This window comes from Drosophila arizonae, chromosome X, assembly GCF_054131065.1.
Source record: "Drosophila arizonae isolate 15081-1271.41 chromosome X, UAZ_ARI_1.0, whole genome shotgun sequence".
NCBI lineage: Eukaryota > Metazoa > Arthropoda > Insecta > Diptera > Drosophilidae > Drosophila > Drosophila arizonae.
The window spans coordinates 27,364,010-27,386,582 of NC_142927.1; the positions used below are offsets into that span (position 1 = coordinate 27,364,010).

Here is a 22,573-nt window from a genome sequence, read left to right on the forward strand (position 1 = left end):
TTAACTTTATTTCTATTCAAAAAGCGCTCAAGCTTACTTAGCTTAAAAGCTTTGACTTGCTTAGCCCTTGAGCTGCATAAAAATCGAAGCTCTGAAGCTCAATGCTGAGGTTTGCGTCCTGTGTAGCCTTGCAAGCTTTATGCGAGCTTTTGTGTGTCTTCAACAAAAAGCTTTGGGCGTTAATCCCAATAACTACAAAAGCTTTAACCACACACACACACACACACACTCACACACAGACCGTGAGAGGGAAGGCTGGTAAATGCATTTGCGCATATGCTTATTAATAATTGCATTACACATACGCCGCGTGGACCCGCTACAAATGCAATTGTTATTGGTGTTGTAGTTGTAGTCGATGTTGCTGTTGTTGTTGTTGCCGCTGCTGTTACGCTGCTGTTGCTGTTGCTGTTGGCAGTGGTGTGCGGCCTCTGCGGCGCCAGTGGCTTTCAGCTTGGCGCGTTCAAGTGCACACGTGACACAAAGCGCAGCACAGAGAAGGAGAGAGAGGAAGAGAGAGAATGTGAGAGTGTGTGAGAGAGAGAGGCAGAGCAAGAGAGCTTGTAAGCGAGTCGGCGCTTGCATTGAGTTGTAGTTGCATTATATTAATCATACGCCGCGTGCCAAAGGCCAAAATAAAAAGAAAAAAAAAAATGGCCACGGCGCCCGGCGGCTTTTTAAAGCAACACATAAATAATACAGATAGCTGGCAGAGTGTGAGTGTGTGAGTGTGAGTGTGTGAGTGTGAGTGTGTGTGTGTGTGTGTGTGTGGTGAGTGTGGACGCTTTTAACCTGCCTTATACGCACGCACACACACACTCATATAGCCCTTTGACTTTTTTGAATTCGATTTTCGCTTTTGTCGTCTGTTTCTCTTTTCATTTACACTTTTCACCTACTTTCGGCTTTTGGCCTACACCTGTATGCGAGTGTGAGTGAGTGTGTGTGCGTGTGTGCCTATTATTGTTGTTTTTATTATTGTTGTTCGTGCCACACGCTTCACTGCGCGCGCTGACCGGCGCTGGTCGGCGTGTCGCCTGTTTGACTGTTAGGCCCCCTCCTCGACCCCCTCGACCCCTTGGTCGCCGCCTCTGGTCGTTGGCGCTGGCACTTACTTTCATTGGAGTCGCGACCGCGTTCTTTTGGTCAGTTGAGCCGGAGCCGGAGCCGTTTGCCAGGGCTTTTAGCCTGACCAAAAGGCAAGCCTCGCCCCACCCCGTCAGCCCCTACCCACTTGTGCTCAGGCATGTTCAGTCAGTGCTTCGTTTAAATTTGCTTTTTTATTCCGTTTACTTTTCGCCAGCCTCTGCTTAAGTCCGAGCTCCTCTTCCTTCTCCTGCGCCTCCTGCTGCTGTTGCTATTGTTTTTCCTTTTTTTTTTTTTTTTTTTTGCTTTTTTAACTCTATTTTTTTTCGGTGTTCTTTTACTTGTTCGTGCCAAGTGGCACTAAAACTATTTGCCTTCGCTTTTGGCAGTGGCTCGTTGTTGTTGGCGCGGCTGTGGCAGGCACCTGCCCGGCACGCAACACGCAGAGTGCAGCTGTATGGCAGCAGGAACAGCAGCAGGAGCAGCAGCAGCAGCAGCAGCAGCAGCAGCAGCACGGCGTCTGCCGAGCAGCACATTGCAGCAAATCGCACGTGCTTGAGCTGCGACTCGGCCAACGAGCTGTGAGTCGGTCGTTCGTGGCGCGGCTCGGGCAACGTGTCGACTGGGCCTTCGGTTGTATTTTGGGGCTCGGCTGGCTGCGGCTGCCACTGCCACTGCCGCTGCCGCTGCCCGGCTCGACTCGGCTCGGCTCAGCTCAGCGTGCTGGGGCATTGGCTGTGCCAGCAGCGGCTGTGGCTGTGGCTATGGCTATGGCTATGGCTGTCGCTGTGACTGTGGCTCTGCCAGCGACTCCATTTGCAGCGCTCAGTCGTCGCAGTCGCAGTCACGTCGTCGCAACGTACCGCGTTTCACGTAGCGCACGCGGCGGCTCTTGTCGTTTACGTTACGCCAAGCGAGGCAGTCGGTAGTCGCATCGCTCGCAGTTACTCGATCGCTAGCTAAATAAATTCAAAACGAACGCTCAATCAATCAATCAGTCGGTCAGTCAATCAATCAGTCAGTCAGCCAGCCAGCCAGTCAATCAATCAGTCAGTCAGTCAGTCAGTCAGTCAGTCAATCGGGCTGTCATTTGTTTGTTTGTGTTTTTGTGCCTCGTTCAGTTGCCCGCCTCGGGGCCCGGCAGCCGCGTGCAACATTCCGTTTCCCGCTCGCTTGCGTGCGCGTGTGTGTTGGTGTGTGTGCGTGTGATTTTTTTCTACTTTTTTTTTGACGTTGTTGTTATGCGTGTCAACGTGAACTGCAGCTTGAGACAGGTGCATATAGCGTCGCTCAAAACTTTTGCCTGCAACTCCCAAATGCAAAAGAAAAATAAAGAAAATAATGAAATGAAGAAGAAGAATGAAAAACATCAAAAAATAAAATAGAAAAAGAAGTCGCTGAAATTTAGCTGCAACTGCTGCATGCCAATAAAAGTCTTGAGACTTGCTGCAGCAGTTGTGACGCAGCTTCTTCGCATCGTCTCCGTTGCAGCGTCCCCCCCACAGGCCACTTGCTCTCTCGCCTTTGCTCTTAGTCATTTGTTTATTTACCTTAATTAATGCAACGTGCAGCGTGCAAATTGCAGCGTGCAACGTGCAGCATAATTTGCGTAGACTAAAGGCGCCCAGCAGCTCGCCCTTGCTGCCTGCCCCCTGTTCCAGTCCCTGTCCCTACTCCTGCCCCTGCCCCTTAAGTCAACTTGCAACTTTGCTGCCTAGCAACTCTCGGCTCCTGCACTAACTGGCTCAGCTGTTGGAGGCGCACTTAATGAATATTTTAGCCAAGCTAATTTCCATGGCTCGAATTCGCAGCAGGCATCGAAGCTGAAGTTAGCCTCTGACTTTAATTTGCTTTTTTGCTATTTCAATTACAATCTCTATTTCTTTTTTTGCCGATTCAATTTCTATTCCTTTTTCTATTTCTATTTTTGTTTGGGTTACATAAGCCTCGGGGCTTTAGCTTCAATTGAAGCCTAAATTAAATTGCCAATTGCAAATGGACTCAAATTTCTATATATACTAAATATACCATTTTTGATTTGTCTGAATTTAAATGAATACAAGTTAAAAATATTCTCAAAGCGTTTCGCTGAAACCAACAAACAGCAGCAGCAACGGCAACAACTTCAAAAGAGTCAATAATATCACAGTTTACATACGTGTATTTATATTTATTTACACATACATACATATGGGTATTTACATATGCATGCACATATCTATGTGTATGAATAATAAAATACAAATGTTGCGCATACGACGCGTTGACGGCGTCACCAGCCGTTGACCCAAATTAAATATTTTTATCAGCAAAGAAAAGGAGCACAAAGTATCATATGTGCATATCGAAGAGATATATGTATATTTACCTCAAAACCAACTAAAAACTAACTCAAACTAAGCCTTCGCCGCCAACTGGCGCCAGATGGCGCTTTAATCATCATTGAAACGCCTCCAATCAAATTCGTATTCCATTGAACATTGAAGATTTTTAAGTTACAAAATATATACATGCATGCATATATATTCTTGTATATATGTAACTTGATTTTTTACCCTGTTCATTAATAAAAAGCAAAAATCGCACATTTTATATTCATTTAATTCAATTTGTAGCTTAAATGAAAAAAAAAAGTAAATACAAAAAATGTTAAATGCAAGAGTTCATTTTATTTCAGGAATATTGAATATTGTGTGTAATTTTTTATTTTAATTTTTTTATTACTTGATTAATTGAATTGAATATAGTGACAACAGTGTTACTGTTTAAATATATTGCATTAAAAATACATATAATATATAAAATTAATTACCTAATTTGTTTTTACGCAAACGAAAACACTTAAAATATCACAATATATGCAGAGAAAAATTGCCATTAAAAAACATCTATATAAAATATACATTTATATTGGTAGTAATGATCAGATAATGTATTTTAAAAACAATTCAATGTTTAAAATTAACATCATTGTTAAAAAAAATTTATGTTAAGAATAAATTTATAAATGTTGAAAGCAACCCAGTTAGGGCCCTGAACCCTAGACTCCAAACCCTGCAAAGAGCTGATATCCCAGTAACCGCTTATACATACATACAAGAACAGCTACTATGCTATGAGAGCTTATTTATTGAATAAATCCCCTTTAAGGTGGACTTTTAATACCAAACTTTTCGAACGTGATAATAACAGTCATTTGCCAAAGTAAAAGTCCCTAACAGGCTTTTTTCGAAATTTGGGGCGAAGGGGGCGTGGTATACAAAATATATACACTAAAAATCATGTTATTCATTATGTGGAAGTATCTAGGAATGACAATACAAAATTATTATAACAATCAAAATCTATTAATTGATTTTAATCGATAATAAAAAATTGTGGTGGATTATCGAGAAAATTATGCTCAATTTGTACAGCGTTTTGAATACAAGAATATTTCAAATCTCTAGCATTTATGGCTTACGAGATATCGGCGTTTATACGGCCGGACAGACAGACGGACGGGTATGATTATATCGTCCTGATTTGGAATATATATATATATATACTATATGGAGCTAAGCCTGTTTTATACATTTTAACAAAACCATTAGCCCCTTATTTCCAAATTCAAAACAAAAAACTCCTTTAGTTTAACAAAAAATTGTATTAAAAATCTTTAAAATTTATTTTTAATTATTTTATTTCATTACAAATTTATTTTATTTATTTGATTTCATTACAATTTGAATTTCTTGAAATAAATTTGAAAATTATATTCAAAGTGAACCAAGGAATTATTCTTTAAATTTTACATATTTATTATAAAATTATTATAATATTTATTATTTTGTCATTTTGTGACTTAAAAAATAATTAAGTGCGCATTGAATTCAAAAATATTTAGATTTAGGCAATCAAAGCGAATCTTTATTAACAGTCAAGCATGTGTACTTAGTAAAAGTGGACTTATTATATGTTAATATATAAACGAGTTGCTCTTGGCGCCAGGTAGCGCTTTAATTAGCAAAACATACTTACATATACCCACACACACAAACACACACACATACACACACATACATATTTGTTTATATAGATTGAGCACTTTTCATGTGCCATTTGGCAAGCTGAAGCTAAAGGCTGGCGTGACGGCGTCGCTTGCTTAGCCTTGGCTTAAGCAACGCTTCTTAACTTTGATTGAACTTTCAACATGCAACCGAACAACAGCAACAACAACAACATGAGCAACAAATCAAGAAAAGAAAAAAACAAAAAAAAACAGCCCATAACAATTCGCGCATTGTTGAGGGGCAGTTGAAGAACTGCGAACGATTCGCACGCACATTTTCGCCAGCTTTGTTGTTGTTGTTGCTGTTGTGGTAGAATGGTCTGCTCTGGGTGGGGCAGGTCGGTCTAGGTGGTGCGTGGCGCTGCTAATGAATGCCTCATGAAAGTAGGCCCAAAGCCACTCGAAATTTTTGCGCTACGGCAACTCCATTAACAATTTGAATTTGAATTTTCTGCTGCTATTTTCCTCATTTTTGTTTTTCTTTCTCTTTGTTTTTCTCAGTTGATTTAAATTCGAAATTGATTTTCCTCTTCATATACGGCTTGTTCACTCTTTTTCCGTTATTTTCGATGTTTCGATGCTTTTTGTTTGGTTATTTCAAATTGAAATAAACGCATTCCCAGCATTTCCCCAGCGTGTTTTGTTTGATTTTGCATTGTCTTTAAATGGATTTTGTAATTCATTATCAATTTGAATACTCAGTACTGTTATTTCCATGGAGCCTAATGCCATATATCTTGTTTACTTCGGCTTCAATTAGATGCATAGTTTAGTATAAAATTCCACATCCCACAGCCCATTGGAGAAAATTAAGCAATACGCAATTGAAACGCAATCCAAAGGATTTTTCATGAAATTAACTGTTTATTGGCCAACATGAAAATTGGTATTTACGCTCTCTAGTTTTACCATTGTTATTTTGAGGCTGAGTGGAAACATAGCTGATGTGGCTTATAGCAAGGGCTCTTGAACGTGTGGCCGTCGATAGTTTTGATGCAGCTGAAATATTTTGTAGGCTGGCAGCGCTGATTGGCAATTCTGCAACTAACCATTGGCAGTACACACTAGAGTTAACTGAATTTAGTTTGAAAGTGCATCAATTCTGCTTTTTATTGCAGTTGTTTTGCTCAGCTCATCCAGAGTTGCCACACTTAAAAGAAAACAAGAACGAAATATACCTTAAAAGAATTTTCAAAACAAGATTCTGAAGCTGCAATGAAAATACTTTTGAATATTCTGTGTGTTTCTTTTTCATTTTGTGGCAACTCTGGCAATGCATATATTCTCTCATATTAGTTTTTCTACTGTTTCTTATATAGCTTTCTACATATAAAAATAACTTTACGCAATTTTATTTTTAACTGAAGCAACCCAAACTTATTGGAATCATAGAAATCTGCATTTGTGCTATGGCAACTCCAAAATTTGATCTCTAAATATGTATTTGTGTTCTATGGCAACTCTAAGCACGCTCTTATGCGAGGCTGTCCATATTCGACGGAGCCATCAAAGAAAATCAAAAATTCTCTCATATCTCTAATATGAACGCCATCTCTGTCAAAGGAAATAGAGTTGCCAGATGGGTTCGTCGAATATGGACAGCCCGCACATGGGTAAAGATGAAGAAGCCATTCGAACATTATTGAAATATTTTGAGGACAAGCTGTATTTGTATTGCTAATAGCTGTATTCATATGCATACATACATTAGTTTGGCAACCCTGCAGAAGTGTGTCCTCGTGTAAATCACGTCTCACAATCTTAAATTATTGCCTTAGTCGTTTTTAATTACTTGCAATTACTTGTGGACGGGGCATCTATTTAGTCGTGCATGCCCCATTTGTGCGCGGCTTTTGAGCTGCCCCTGCTCCTGCTCCTGCTCCTGCTCCTGCTGCTGCTGCACATATTTGTAGCATATTCGAATTTGACTTGACTTTCAAATTTGTTGCCTATGCAGAGCCATGGGAACCATGCTCCAATATGTCTCACTCTCTCTCCCTGTCTCTCTCCCTCTCTCGCTTTCTCACTCTATCTGTTCTTCTCTGGTTGGCCATTAACTTTGCATTTGTCTGCTCTGTTCTTCATTTCAACTGCTGACTGGGCGCTACAAATTATTTGCTGGCCAAAACCTTTTTGTGGCACATATTTTTTGGCAGCTCACAGAGACGAGGAGGAGGTGCGTGTGTGTCTGTGTGTGTGTGCGTGCGTGTGTAATGTGTACAGGCAGCAGCTTAAGGCATGGCCAAAAGTTACGCACTGCGGCGAGTTTTTTTTTTCAGTTTGGTTTGGTTTTCGTTTCTATTTTTTTTTTATTTTATTTCTTTTTTAATATGCCGTGACCCACAGAGCTGTCTTTCTCTGTGTGTGTAAGCTTCACGTGCGCTGCGTGATTTTAATATGAAACAAACACATCACACACACACACATACATACACCTTGGAAATGCCCAGCTCTGGCTCCTTCTTGTTTTTTGCATTTCTCTTGTTTTATTTGCGTCCTATTTTCATTTATTTTTTGTTCACTTGGCCTTTGCGTAATTCTTTTTACGACTCAACAAGCAGTAGAAACAAAAACAACCAAACATATACTATGGATGAAGCCAACAACAAAATGCAGAAATGAAGAAGCAAATACAAGAACTTATTGATCGGGCCGCCAAATTGAAGGTCAAGCATACGCACCGTGGGCCGAGCATAGTTTCGCCTGAGTCTCCTCGCTTGAGTCTCCGCCGCATTGTTATATAAACATAAACAATTATGCAGTCGCTGCCAGCCAGCAGCAGCAGCAGCAGCAGAGCTGATGCGTCCTCCTATTTTTTTGGGGCTGCTGCTGCTGTCATGCCACATGGCACTTGCCGCATGCAACGATGACGTCATTGCAAATTATTTTCAAATTTTGCGCCAAAGGCCAAGCAGCTGCAAAATCTGCTGCGGAAACGGAAGCAGCGACAAGACAGGCCACAGCACGGCATACAAACAGCACAACAGAACAGAACAGAACAGAACAGAATACACCACATCAACTCACACACTCTTACACACACACACACACACACGCACACACTGGCAGAGACAGAGAGCCATCTAGCTGCTAGAGAGATAACTCTGACTGCACTTTGCTCTATCCGTGTCAAACATTTTCATCCACTTGTTCGCATTATTCTGGCACAGCGGGAGCACCATATCTATTGCCCCTTTCGTACCACGCCCCCCGCCCCACCGCTCCTGCTGTGGTGCCACCTTGGCTCAGCAGTTGACTTCAAAAGAAATTTGTCGCCGGGAAGGGGCTGATTTTGGGGCAAGCCCCATTCGAATCGCCCTGCCGAACCCAAAAATGAGAATCTAAAAGGAAAAGCAATAAAAATCGCTAAAGCGAAAACTCGCTCGCTTTCAAATCTGGCCAAATATCGCAACAAGTATATATATACGTGTATATATGTGTGTGCACACTTTGCTGGGCCAGGGGCGTGGCTTAGTGAGCGATTTGTTGAGACATTTTATTATTGCTTAAATAGAAATTCGATTTGGTTGCGATTTGCTGCGCTGCCTGCGATTCAATTTGATGTTTCGATTGCGCGTCGCAGCTGTTCGCCTGGTGCCGCCGACACTGCCCTACCCCTCCTCCCCCCTTCCCCACAGCCACACTCACTCTAACGCCGTCGCCTCCGCAGGCGGTTTTGCGGCATGCAGCGATGGAGCTGGGGCAAGCTGTGGAGCAGCTGCTGCATTAGCCGCAGGTCAATCAATTGAAGTCGAGGAATCGCTTTTAATTATGCAGGCATTCAGGCTGAATGGCATGGAGAGGGTGGATGGGGGCTGTGGGGCACAGCCACATCGACTTGCTGTGGGCTGCGCGCTATGCGCTATGCACTGGGGGCGTGGCAGCTGCTAACTGGCAACTGGCAAGCAAATATATGGCCACAGAACCGCAGTTAGTCGAACCACAATCCATTCCAGCCCATTTGGCGCGGCGAACTCTATCGAAATAACATCGCTTTGACTAGCTAATATTTATTTTCGAACTAGTTCGAAAAGTGATTTGTAATTGGTTCGCTTATATTGCCCACCTGATTACTTACCCGGAATGTTTGGCCATATATTCTTCTCTCTGCTCACTCCATCATATCTTGCTTCGTGAGCTATGCGAACTAGTTCAATAAGTGATTCGTAACAAGTTGGAATTTCTCTACCTTCTCAATTACCAATATTCACTGTTATTGTCTGGGATCGTAATGTGAGAGCAGATGAACTAGTTCGTAAGTGAACCGGTGAACTAGTTCGCAGAAGACACAATTACTGTTAATATTCATTATTTAGCTGGTTCGCTTACAGTGGTAAATATAAAGAATTATGTGTGTTCTCTTGAGTCAACTATTTATTGATTCAAGTCTTAAAATGAATTAGCTCATAAAGTGATTTATAATTATTATTAAAATAATTAATTTCATTCCTTCCCATTAAAATTAACAAGTTCATAAATAGCAATGACTGAAATAATAGCTTATAGTTATTATTGAACTAGTTCAACTATTTAGTTCCGACAGACTCTCATAATAAACATTAGATTTAATGTCTGAACTAGTTCCAAAAGTGAATCATGTGGTTCATTATGCCACAGTCAGACACTAAATCAGATACGATCTCAGTTGCGGACCTGGTTGTCAATGTAATGCTGGCAGACAACTTGGACTTTAATGGAGGCAAAACAAGATGAAGAAAAGAAGCTGTCGATACTCATTTGAATTTCAAAAATATTTGCACAAATACGAGCAAACCTGTGAAGGCGTGCACGAGGAAGAAGTAGGGGAGCAGGACGAGGAGGAGAAGAGGAAGAACTAGCAGCAGCAGAATAAACAATAGCTAGAATATTGATTTTGAAGCACTCGCAAATGCGGAATCGCATTTTGCAGCTCGCCAAAAGCGAGGGGGCTCATCTGGAAAGGGGACAGGTTCCCAAACTGTAAATCCGGAACCCGAAAAGAGCTAAAAGGGGATTTAGCTTGAGGTAGAATGAAAAAAGGTACAATGAAAAGCTTTGCGTGTATTTAGGCAGATTGTCTATAATTGTATTTAAGTATGTGCGTGTGTGTGTGTGTGTGTGTGTGTAAGAGAGAAATTGGATTTTTTGCTGTTGAAGAGAGTGACTTAGGGAGAGAGAGAGAGAGGCTGATAGAAAGAGAGAGGGAGACAGAGAAAGAGAGAGATCGGGAAATTTAATATAAACAAGCGCCGCGCCTAATTAAGCAAAAGTAAATAAACAACCAACAAAAAACAACAAATTAAATAAAACAAAAAACAAAAAAAAAAAAGAACCAAAAAATTTTTTATAAAAAGAGAGAGGAGAAGCTGAAGCAGCCGAAATAAGACCAAAAAACGAATTAAATTAATTCAAATGGCAACTACAACAGCAACAACAACAACAACAACAGCGCCAGCAACAAGAATAATAAAAATCAGCAAGCAGCGAGCAATAAAAATTAACATAAAACATACCAATGCCAAACAGCACTGTATATGTGCTTGTATTTGCTGTGTTTGTGTGTGTGTGTGTGTGTGTTTGTTTGTTGGCTACAAAAAAATTACGCTATGCCGCCTGCGGCGCTGTTTGTGAGGCAGGTGCAACAACAACAACAACAACGGCACTCGAGGCAAAGTTGCTCAAGTATAGATCCACAGATTTGTAACAGCTGTCAACAGATACCCTGTAAAGTAGTCTCAGCAATAACTGCCAAGGAAAATGTGTCAAGTTTTTGTTGTTGTTGCTGTTGGTAATTTGAATATTTCTAGAAAAACTACATTCTAGCTTATAAATATATCAATTTGATATGTTCTCCTGCATTGGGGATTTGCTCTGTTGATACCCTGTGTTAATCACCAATAAATACATATTTATTTGTGCACACTTAATATGCTGATATTTGCAATACGATTTGGGTTCATTTCACCTTGCCTAATTGCGAAAATAATATGAATAATTATAAATTCAACAAATGCATTTATTCGCAATAATTTTCCAATTGAATCAACTTCAATCCCATTTGCGGTTGCCAGAGGACCGCACTCAATTTCAGATGGCTAACAAAAGCAAATAGCAAAAATAGAAAGAAATATGAAATGAAATGTTTATTCATTTCAGGTTGGCTTAAATGTATCCTTTGTGAAATATTTGTTCAATTGCCAAAGCATAGAACGAACGAACGAACCCAGAGCAATAAATCACTCTCACAATTGACTCTGGATACTTTGAACATACTCCACAGGAAAGCTAAATGAGGTAGACAACTAAGCTGCACTTATTTACGGACTTAACGTAAAGCTTAGGAATTTATGAGTTGCTTTGAGGAGCAAGTAAAGAAGTTGAGCTCGAAATTGTAGAAGTGTTTAGAATAGAAGCTGAATTCTTCAGTATACCAACGGAAATCAGAGAGAAAATCGTCAAAGGTTGAAGGAGGTTCAAGGAGAAGATAAGGGAACAGAGAATAAATAAATAAAAATGAAAAAAATCGGACAATGAACTGAAGAAAAAGCCCCGAAAAGATCAATTATAGAATAGACTGAAGAAGCAATATTAAAAGAAGCTGAAGAATCAATGCAGAAATTGAAAGACAACTACAGGAGACTCTAAGAAAGTAGCTTGAAAATACGTTAAAACTGTGAAAAATAATCAAGTTATATCCCCCACTTTGGCTGGATTTTTCTCCACAGGCTTAGCTTCTTTTCAAGCTGCCTTTTCAGTTCCTCCGTCAGAGACTTAAGAAGAAAGAGAAAACGACTACGGAAGAAACTGATAAAAAAAAATTGGGAAGAAGTTGAGGATGCAGAAGAAACTCAAGGAAACTGATGAGCTCTAAAAAAAATAATTAAAATAGAAGAGGAACATACAAAAGATAACTGAAGAAGCAGGAGAGAAATTGAGAAGAGCGGTAGACAAGAAAAATCAAAAAAGGAATTGAAGCAGAAACTGAATTGAAGAAAAAGCTGATGTAAGAAATTAAAAAAAAAAAAAAAAGCTGCGGCAGAAATGGAGCAAAACTAAAGGGTGAATGTGTATTACTCAATAGGCCTGAATATTAACTCGGAGATTCGAAAAAAAAATCCTCAATCATATTTGAAGCCTAATATAAACAGTTCAGAACAATAATTTTAGAAAATACTCAAAAACTTCTTAAACAATAAATTGTTGAGTTAATTAGACTAATAAAAAAAATTCAATACTGAAGAGGCTAAAAACTATGCAAATAAATATAATTAAAATAAAATTTAAAATAAATACAAAACTAAATAAATAAGTAAAAATAAAATAAAATAAATAAATAAGTGAATGAAAAATAATAAACAACTAAATGATAAATAAATAAAAATATTTAATAAATGAGAATTCAAAGCAGTAAATTTAAAATATAATAATAATGTACAATATTATAAATAAATTAAAATTATAATATTGTATATTAAAGAATATTTTCAGCTGCAAACAAATGCCAAAATATTTAAGTAGATTTCAGATTTCTCAGCTCTAAGTGAAATGAAATTGTTAACAAACTTTTCTCATTGCTGCCGGCGCCAATCATGTAGCACTCTCACTCACTTTCTCTCACTCCCTTTCTCTCTCTCTCTCGCCTCACACACACATATTATATGGCTATAATATGTACTTTAAGGATTTTATTAGCTAGATTTCTATAGGTGAATAAACAGTTTTTAAAAGCCTTTCAGCTAAGCGCAGAGCGCAGGGCGCAGGGCGCAGGGCATAGCATGTTTGCGGCTTTTGCGGCTTTTAGGTGTTGCTGCAGCAGCTTCAACTGCCCTTTTCTCACTCCCCTATCTATGCGAGTGTGTGTGTGTGTGTGTGTAGATCATATTGTTTACACGAGTTGAGTTCTATTAAGCAGGCGCTTAGTTAGGTCAGCTTGGTTTTAGCTGGTTCGGCTCAGCTCGGTCAGTGTAGGTGGTGGTTTGGCAGTGTCCATTGTTTGGGCTCATTGATTTTTGGGGCTTGCACTTAGCTTAATTAAATGCTGGTCGCTTAGCTGGCCACCTGGTTGCTAAAGTTGCAGAAGAAAGGCTTGTGTCGCAACGTGCAACGCGCAACGTGCAACAAGAACGCAAATCGAACTTTGAATGTCACGTACAGACATTCTCAGACTCACACACACACACACACACACACTCTCTTTCTCTCAATCTCTCTCTTTCTCTCCATCTGAGTTTCACTCACTCTTGCTGTCAGCTTAGCAGACAGTTTACAAATTTTTAAACACACCCACACAGAGACGGAGCCAGACTGGAGTCGACACGAAACTATAAATGTTAATAACAAGCAACATTGTTAGCAGGTTTTTGCCTCGTTTTCTGTTCTAGCAACATGGCTCATCCACAAACCGAGGGTGCCACCAGCTAGACACAAGCGAGTCGTGTTGCCGTTGCTGTTAGACAAAAAGTTTTAATGGCATTAAGCAAGCCAAAAATAACACACAAAATACTAGCAGCGAGGCAGCAACAACTACAACAACAACAGCTACAGCTACAGCAGAAACTATGTAAAGTTAGAAGTATACAAACATACACACAGACAGTTACTATTGTGTGCAATTTGCCGTGGGAATGCAAAACAATTTGGAAAGGGGAAGCAAGCAAAAAAAAAACAACAAATAAATAAATTTAAAAAAAACTGCTGCATACTTTTTGGGGCTGGCGATGTAATTGCAGCTTGCCACCCGTTGTTGCTGTTGTTTATACCGTTATAAAATATGCACTTAAATTTAAATTGTCGTAAATTAATTTTAAGGCCCGACAACAATAACAAAAACAACGACGAGGTGACAAACTCTGAGCGACTGCAACTAAATATTTCCGCTGTCTCTGCTCTTGAAATTGCATATAGTTTGATTTGATGTATCCATCCATGGAAAGTGATTGAATGAAAAGCCTATTTCGGGCTTTGTATAGTTAGATATAATGTCTGTATTGCATAAATATAAGTGTGTATTAGCTAAGGGTCAGCTGTGTATCTAGGCAGCTCTTTCTATCCAATAGAGTCTCTAGCGTAAAGCAGGGCGGCTTACATACAGTATATATGCATATATCACAATCCCAATGATTAAATTCGTAGCTATGCCCTCAGTGCAGGGTATCTGCTAGACTGCTATCTCGATCAACTAAAGCAACATTCGTGCTTGTCTTATTTGCCTATTTCTATTTGGACGCAGTGAGGCATGGGTACTGCATAGGTGTATGTGTGCTTGTCTGTGTGCGTGTAGGTGCGAGTGTATGTGTGCCAATTATCTGTGCCCGCCCAGCAGACCACGTGGCAAGCCGCAAAACGAAAAAAAAAGAGACCGACAGCAATAGCAACAACAAAAGTAATAACCGAAAGTTGCGTGCGTGGCTCACCGCAACAACAACAACAACAACAACAACAACTGAAGCCAACTTTGTAACCTTTGCACTTTTATGAATTTCAATCTCGCTTTGACCCGCACACATACACACACACACACAGAGAGTGCGCCCATACCTACTCAACGACCATTAGTAACAGGCCAAAGGAAACCCACGAAAAAAAACAACAAATACTGAAAACAAAACTAGAAAAAATCCTATTTGTTAACGTGAAAAACTAACTCTTTTGTTTTTTTTTTTTTTTTGGTAAAAAGCAAAAAGTTGAAATTTTTTGTTATTAGCTTTGTCAACTAAAAGCAATTAGTTTTGGGATCTTGAATATTAACTCATTCCAAGTGCTATTAGTATATGGGTTTGTGCATTACGCAAAGGGATTACAACTTTTTAAGCTGAGCATTTTTTTGTGCGCTCTGTGGGCATGGAGCGTGCTAGATAAGGCTAGAACTCGGCCCAAATCTGTTTCACTCGTCCGTGATTGCTTTTGGCGCTTCATAGGCCATTTAAAGAGTTTCGATTTGTTGTGAAACATTTATTTCATTTTGCTTGTCTCCATCAAACTTCCGCTTTTAAGTTCATTGCGAAGTTTGGCCCGATTTTTCTAGGGCATCTTGGAGTCAGCCCTAGGACTTTTTACATTGTTGTTGCAAAAATTGGTCCCGGGCATATGGGTCTGTCCTCTCTACCTCTCTCTCAGTCTCTCATTCTCTCCCTTCTGTGTGTGTGTGTCCTGGCTTTTGCAATTTCCTCATTTTGGGGCAATGCAGAAAACGGAGGCTAACGGAAGTTGGTCAAATGCTTCACAGCACTGAGAGTATAAAAAGCACCAACAAAAAATCCCCCAAAAACTTATTTGAAAACCCCAACCGCATGACCAAGCTCCGATCCCCAGCGAACACCCTGGCCCCCCTTTCGAGCATGTGCAAACTGGCAGCTTGACAGGCCGTAAGCGAATTCTAGAAACTCTCGAAACTCAAATAAATAATGTGCATATTAATTATGCGAGGGCGGACTAAGCACCTGCAACACTTCTATAGTTAATAAACCATAAGCAAGGCAGAGAGTTAACAGCATAGAAATGAAAATAATTAATGTGTGTAAATGTACCTAAATTTACGTAAACTATAAGCACTATAAGCACTTCAATAAAGACGCTAGAGAGAAGAGAATTGTAATCAGGATAATGAAGAGCGTAGTCGATAGTCTTCGTGATCTGTATAATCTAGAAGTTGCTATAAGTCTAATTGTAACTCCAAAACATATCAATACAGATATCGCAATATAGAAGCAACGCAGTGCTGAAAAAATTCTTAACTTTAAGTATTATTTTATCAAGAAAGTTTTGAGCTCATTTCAGCATATCGATATATGGTTAATCGGTAGTTTTATCGACTATTCTTAAATAGAATTTATAATTAGAAAATATATCGAGATAGCTATTTGTAGCAAAACTTATCGACATAATTATTAATATATCCAAACAACTCGGACAGAATGTATAAAAATTTCAAAAAAGCTTCTTGTAAAGTTAGCCTGAAATTTGAACCTATTCGAAAGCCAATTTGGTTTAAAAATTGATAGCATATTTATATACAACATGTGTAATATAAACAACTTTTAGAATCATAAATACCTTCCTCCATAATATTCGGCTTCCTGCCCTGTCTTTTATCACACACTGAGCTGATTTCCAAATATCGATAAGTCTCTTTCTGGCCTGAAGCGTGAGTCCCACATTCATTCAATTTCACATGCCTGCTTAGCCTCTGTTCGCTGTCAAGCAACAGAGGCTAAGTGCTTGGCCGACCCTCGCTTTGAGGCTCTTTCTAGCTCTTGAGCTATTGCGCTAATGTATACCCTCTCTCTCTCTCTCTATCGCTCTCTTTATGCGTTCGACTGGAATGATGTACCCCATTGAAGTTGATTTGGCCATTGATTTGTCAATTATTCGAGAGTCGTGGGCTAATTATCCTTATGATTATTTATTCAGTGGGTCGAAACGAATCGAATAGCTCATTGCCTCGCCCAATTGCCTATTCGCCTACGCCTTCGCATACATACATAACCATATATAATATACATAGAAATATCCTCAGCCTTTGAACTTTTCATATTGCTGACAATAGGCGATTTAAATATGCATTCGTGTTGATTGCAATGCCATCTCATTCTCTCTCTCTCTCTTTTTCTCTCTCTCTCTTTTTCTCTCTCTCTCTATCTCTATCTCTATCTCTCTCGGCTTATCTCTTACAACTTTTGATTGCATTCCTGTGCATTTTGCGTGCTTGTTATTTATGTTGAAAATTCCCATTAGTAAATGTGTTTTTTATGCAATAAATATGCAAATACACATATTCAATTTAATTTGTATATCCATTCATTGCAGCTCCCGCTCTTTCTCTCTCTCTCTCTCTCTCTCTCTCTCTCTGTGTGTCTCCCTTATCTTTTGTCTTGTAATCCCAATTTGTGTTCAACTATTTTAATTGCCAGCAGCTGCATTCGTTAGTTCCATCTGCTGCAGCTGCTGCAGCTGTCTTGAATCTCCTCGAACTAAATGTTTTGCCGTAATTGCGTATACGCCGTGTGCACCACGTGTAGCTTTAGCTAAGTCCCGCACACACCACACACCTCACACTTCACACCGCACACCACACACCTCACACCGCATGCCACATACGAGCTTCCTAAATGAAAATCGTTCAACCAACTAGCATTAACTTTAAGGAATTCATGCACAAAGCCAAAAACGACTTGGCTTTACGACACACAACATTCTTTTCATTACTGAGCCTGGCATTGGGGCGGCTTTTGGGCATTTTGCTCGGCTATAAATGTTGTAACTAAATAATTGAAATAATTGCTTGTGCAATATTCGAAAATATGTTAGATAGGCTTTATCCCTCAGTATTTATCTAAAGGAGGAAATTATTAGACTGTGCAAAAAGTCCATACTTACTTTCAAAGGAAAGTCCCACAAAAGATTATGTTACTTAAATTGCAAATGAATTAATAATAATAGGGAAGCATGCAAAAAGATTTCAATAAAGAAATTTTAAATTATATTTTATGAAAATGTAAATCAAAGTTAAAGTTTTCGATTTGACTAAATTCCCAAAAGAAGAATGTTTTTTAAGAGCGAAGCAAGAAGATTTCAATTCGAATATTATTTCATTCAATAATTCTGATTCAATTCTGATTTATTTATTTATTTATTTTATTTTTTTTTTTTTACGGATTCAAGTAAACTAGAGACATAAATTAACGCAGCCTTTAAGCAATCAATTCATATATGTTAAGTGACAATTGTTAGTCTAATACTGTCAAGTCGTCAATTCTGTACCATAAGCTGTTGTCTTAGGCGTTTAACAGTTGAATAACAGAGCTGCCTAGCAAGTCCATTATTTATGCCATGAATCTGTGCAGGCTCTGGGCAATCATAAATGGATAGAAGAAATCGTAGTCGACTCCAGGCAATCGCTTCAGGAATGTTAAGCAACAGTTCAATGTTAATGTGACAGGTCCGTAACATAAGCTGTTGACTTATGCGCTTAGCAGTTGCATAACAGAGCTGCCTAGCTTCCGCTTTGCTTCCTGCCGACACATAAGCTGACGCTTGCACGAGCTAACAGAATATCGATATGTGGCATGTTTGGGTGTTAGCTGATGTTTATGCTTATGCACATATCAGTGGCATGCCACACTGAGCGCTGCAACAGCAGCAAAAGCAGCAGCAACAGCAACAACAACAACAACAACAACTTTGCCTGCCTGCCTCAAAGTGGAAATGCAAAGAATTTCAGCCATAAAAAATCAGCTCTGTTTGCCCCAGTGGGCGTGGTAGTTGCATGCATATTTGGTATATAGTTTATGCAGTGCTTGCAGCGTGCACACGTACACACACACACACACTCACACGCATACTTAGCCATAAATTGAATGTCATAAACGCTGGCGCAAAAATTTTCCAATGACTTTTTTTTTACTTCCTTTCAGCGTTTTGGTTTGTTTACTCAGTTTGATGGTGGGAGGTGAAGGGATAGCTAGCGTGGTATGTTGAAGTTTACCTGCACACACAGATAGACATAGATAGAGAGAGAGAGAGAGGGAGAGAGATATAGAGAAAGACTAACACGCACACATTTACCCAGCTGTGATATTTGTTGGCGTTTGTCTGTCAATTCCAATTTGCTGTCGTGCCCTTTCTCTGACTGCTACTAATCGATAAATTTGTTGTATTCCCATATATTTGTAAATGAGATAGACACAGCGATAGAGTGGCAGGAGGCATGAAGGTTGCTGGCGAGGCGGGGAGGTAACAAAGAAATGAAAAGAAAAACGGAAATGGTTTTCTGTTGTTCCACTCAGAAAGCAGGCCTAATGCCCCGTGCTCAGCTAAACACTGAATTGACAGGGGCTGAGAGTCTTATGCCTCTAATACCGTTAGCTCTACAACTCTTGCTGGCAGAACTGTTTTCATCTAATACTAGAATCAGGAATTCGAGCTCTGCAACTGTAACTTGTTTGCAGTACATGTAAAACTGTGATCTTTTCACTTTACTTTGCTGCTTCAAATCAAGAATCAATGCAGTTCCTATAAAACTGTGAAGCTCTGCCAAGTCAAACCAGCTAAGCAAAGAAACAAACTTTAATCTAGGCAATAGCAGTGCCTCTCAAAGTGTGCACATCGATCTCTCTCTCTCCTTGTGACTCTAAAACTGCATAATAAATACGCAATTCCAGTCACTCTTTACCTACGACCATAACTTCACTTAATGACTCCCAAATTGTCATTCGCTGTGACTCTCAAACTGTAGCGCACTTAAGCGTATTCGCTTAAGCGTATGCAGTCCATTGACTCCATTATAAAATCATCATTCAGACTGGCAGATGCTCAATATCAATATCAATCAATATGTCCTCAGTTATTGATCCAGCAGCCGAGCTAAAAAAAAACCATAGCATACATTTTAGCGCAAAGCCGTGTTAGCCATTCGCAATTTGCTGCTGCAACTGTGCTGGCCACATCAAATGCTCGTCCATCAATCAGTAGAGCCATGGTGACGGCCACGCCCCCCTTGGCACGATGGCTGATCTGAAGAGGGAAGCCGCCCCTGCTACACTCTACAAGTCATGTTTATAAATAATGACGACCCTCTCTTTGCAATAGAACAATAAATTTGTGCATAGCTATAGCGAAGCTCACAAAGTTCTTTATGGCACCTTGGGGAGTGGCCGGCGAGGGGTTGGCGGGGGCCGATGGGTTGGGGGATCGGGGTCAGCGCAGCCAATGCCATGGGCTATATTTAAGCGGCAGATTGGGCTCTGCGCTACGTACATACACACATATACTACGTAAACATAGAGCAACTGTTTCGGTGCGGTCCTTTTATAATGCGTATAAATTATGCACATGTTTTGTTTGTTGTTTCAAAGCGTTTCGCGGAAAATGCGCTGCATATTAGAATACAGAGAGGGCGACAGAGGCAGAGACAGAGAGAGACGGCACGCTGTCACAGCATAAATTACACGAATAATCACAGCAGCTCAGCGGGCAAGCTCAGCATGAGACGGGAATATCCTATGGGATCATTACGCTGCTTTCGGCGAGTTTCAAAGGATTTTTCTTTGTTTTTTGCCGTCAGTTTGACAATTTTTTGCTCTATTTTTAGTTATTACAATATATATAGAGAGAGAGACAGACAGAGAGAGAGAGAGAGAGAAAGCTAAAGTTCTATGAAATGCTAATGAATACTTTAGGGTGCTTCCACTATACAAATTTGCAAATATGCTTTTAATAAAGCGGCTATTGCAACCCAACCAGAGATGCTGACCAAGAGATGCTGCTACTCGAACGGTTCGCAGAATCCGCTGCCTGCCAGTTGAGGCCAAGCGAATCCAATTAGGCATTACTAAAGTGTGCTTAGCGTAACTGAGACTATAAAACAATTTTGGAGTAATAATTATATTGAAAATATGTGTAATAATGGGGAATCAGCTGGGCAGAAAACTGACCACAGATACAAACTGCAGCTACTTAAGTGCTTAGTCTATAATGCCAGTCAAGTGTGTTCAATCAGTTGTAGCAGGCCCGTATAATATATGAGGGACTAGCACTATGGTTAACCATCGATAGATACACATGTATAGATAGTCAACCATATCGATGGCTGAGAAGGTGGATACTTGGCGTGCCATTATGAGCAATAGAACAGGAAGAGAGATATCGGCAGGGCAAATTAGAAGCTGAGAGAGTTAAGTTTGAATTTAAGAAAACAAGAGATGTAGAAATAAAGTGACAATGAAATTATATACACAACACAATGAAATTATATACATATATTTTATAATTATGGCCAATAAAATCTCAAACGCTAGCTAGAGTTGTGGGCTATTAAATCTACACTCAACTTAAAAAAAAAAAGAAAAATCACAATTAAATTACATTGACCAACTAAGGATACTCTAGTCGAGACTATGAAAAACCCTGAACACTTCGATAGTAGAAAAGTTATCGATTTTTCGAGAAAAGTGCGTGTGCAGAAACCTATAACAACTTGCCTAGCTTTTAAATGATCTGAGATCGACGCGTTAACCCATGCGGACAGCCGGAGTTAGCTAAATAAACTCAGCTTAAGTGATGGCCAATAAAAATTATTAATCGATTATTAAATCTTGGGATTATTTTAAGCAATGCGATTATTAAGTTAAACTAATCGATGTAAAATAATCGATTAATCATGAATCAAATTATTTTTTGTATATTTATTAAGAAACAATAACTTCGTAAGATGTATCATGTTTAATCTGTACCGTCATAGTAGCACCCGCTCTAAAGAAAAGTCGCTCTGCTAGCGCTGAAGCTCCTGATGCTTCTCCGCGAAAATACTTTAGAGACCGAGGCTATTATTTTTTAGAGCAATCGATTATGGCTTCAGCTAATCGCCCATGAACGCAAAACAATCGATTAATGCGTATCACATGTTTAATCGTGCCATCACCTGAGTCAGCTCGTCGCCTGATCAAGAATATTTATACTTTATGGAGTCTGCCGCCTCCTTCGGCGTGTTGCATATATTTAACAAAACCATTTAGCCCTAAGTTCCCATTTTCATTGGGTTGAGTACATACAAATTAAGTATTAAGAGAAAATTTGCCATAAACAAATCTCCAAAACCACTTTAAAGACAACTAGAGAGCTTTCCACTGAACAAAAATTCAAGTGTTCACACAAATTTAAGTCTTTAAAACGCGCAGCTCAAATGAGTTTTCTCTTTTAATTCAATTTATCCCGCTTTGCATGTCTATGCACACATATTTATGTACATATTCATACTATAAATATGTTTATATATACATATATATACTATAAATATGTCCCCGTTAATGAAAAATACCGCAAAGCTAGCTAAAAATAGCTAAAACTGTGTGGAACGACGCGGTGAACCAAATGAATTTTCATTGGACTTTTAATTATTATTCGATGAGTATTGCAAATTGTTGTTGTTGTTGTTTGTATTGTTGTTGTTGTCGCCGTTCAGAACTCCCATTAGTTTGAGCGTTTGGCAGCTGACAGATTTATGATTCATAAACATTAATTACACAGCACTGGAGCGTGCATCTCTCTCTCTCTGTCTCTTTCTCTTCCTCTGGCAGTCGCTTCAGTCTCTGTGTTTATGTCTTCTTAACACCTGACCTTTCTTTCTCTTTTTTCGGGGATTGCCTTTTTACCTGTTGGAAAGGTTGGCCGCTTAAAGCGCATTAAATACGCATTATGTGGCCAGTCGTACGCCCACTCGTAAAACTCTTACAGCAGCAGCTATATCCACTCATTCCCGTTTGCTCTTTCTCACTCTGTAACGTTCCCTGTCTCTCTCTCTCTCCCGCTCTCTCGCACTTTTGGCCAATGAGAGCCGCGTCGTTGGTTTCAAATTAGCGCAGAGCTCAATTAAAAGCTTTAGCTGTTAAGGGGGGCTGAGCGGGCTGACGATAGCTGACGGAGGTCAGACGGAGCACGAGCGGTGGGCGGTGTGGGAGATGG

At 39.7% G+C, this 22,573-nt stretch overlaps 1 protein-coding gene across 13 annotated transcripts in view; it reads left to right on the forward strand.

Annotated features, from left to right (window-relative positions):
- Window positions 1-22,573, forward strand: part of Sh (Potassium voltage-gated channel protein Shaker) — a 206,676-nt gene that overhangs the window by 120,964 nt on the left and 63,139 nt on the right. Inside the window, exon 1 of one of the 13 annotated variants that reach the window (XM_018016077.2) lies at window positions 1,825-2,360. The exons of 10 other annotated variants lie outside the window; for them this stretch is intronic. The gene's annotated coding sequence lies outside the window, so the exon portion shown is untranslated. Of the gene's footprint in view, window positions 1-1,824; window positions 2,361-22,573 lie in introns of those variants that run through there. 2 more of the 13 variants (XM_018016080.2, XM_018016079.2) reach the window with 2 other exon arrangements.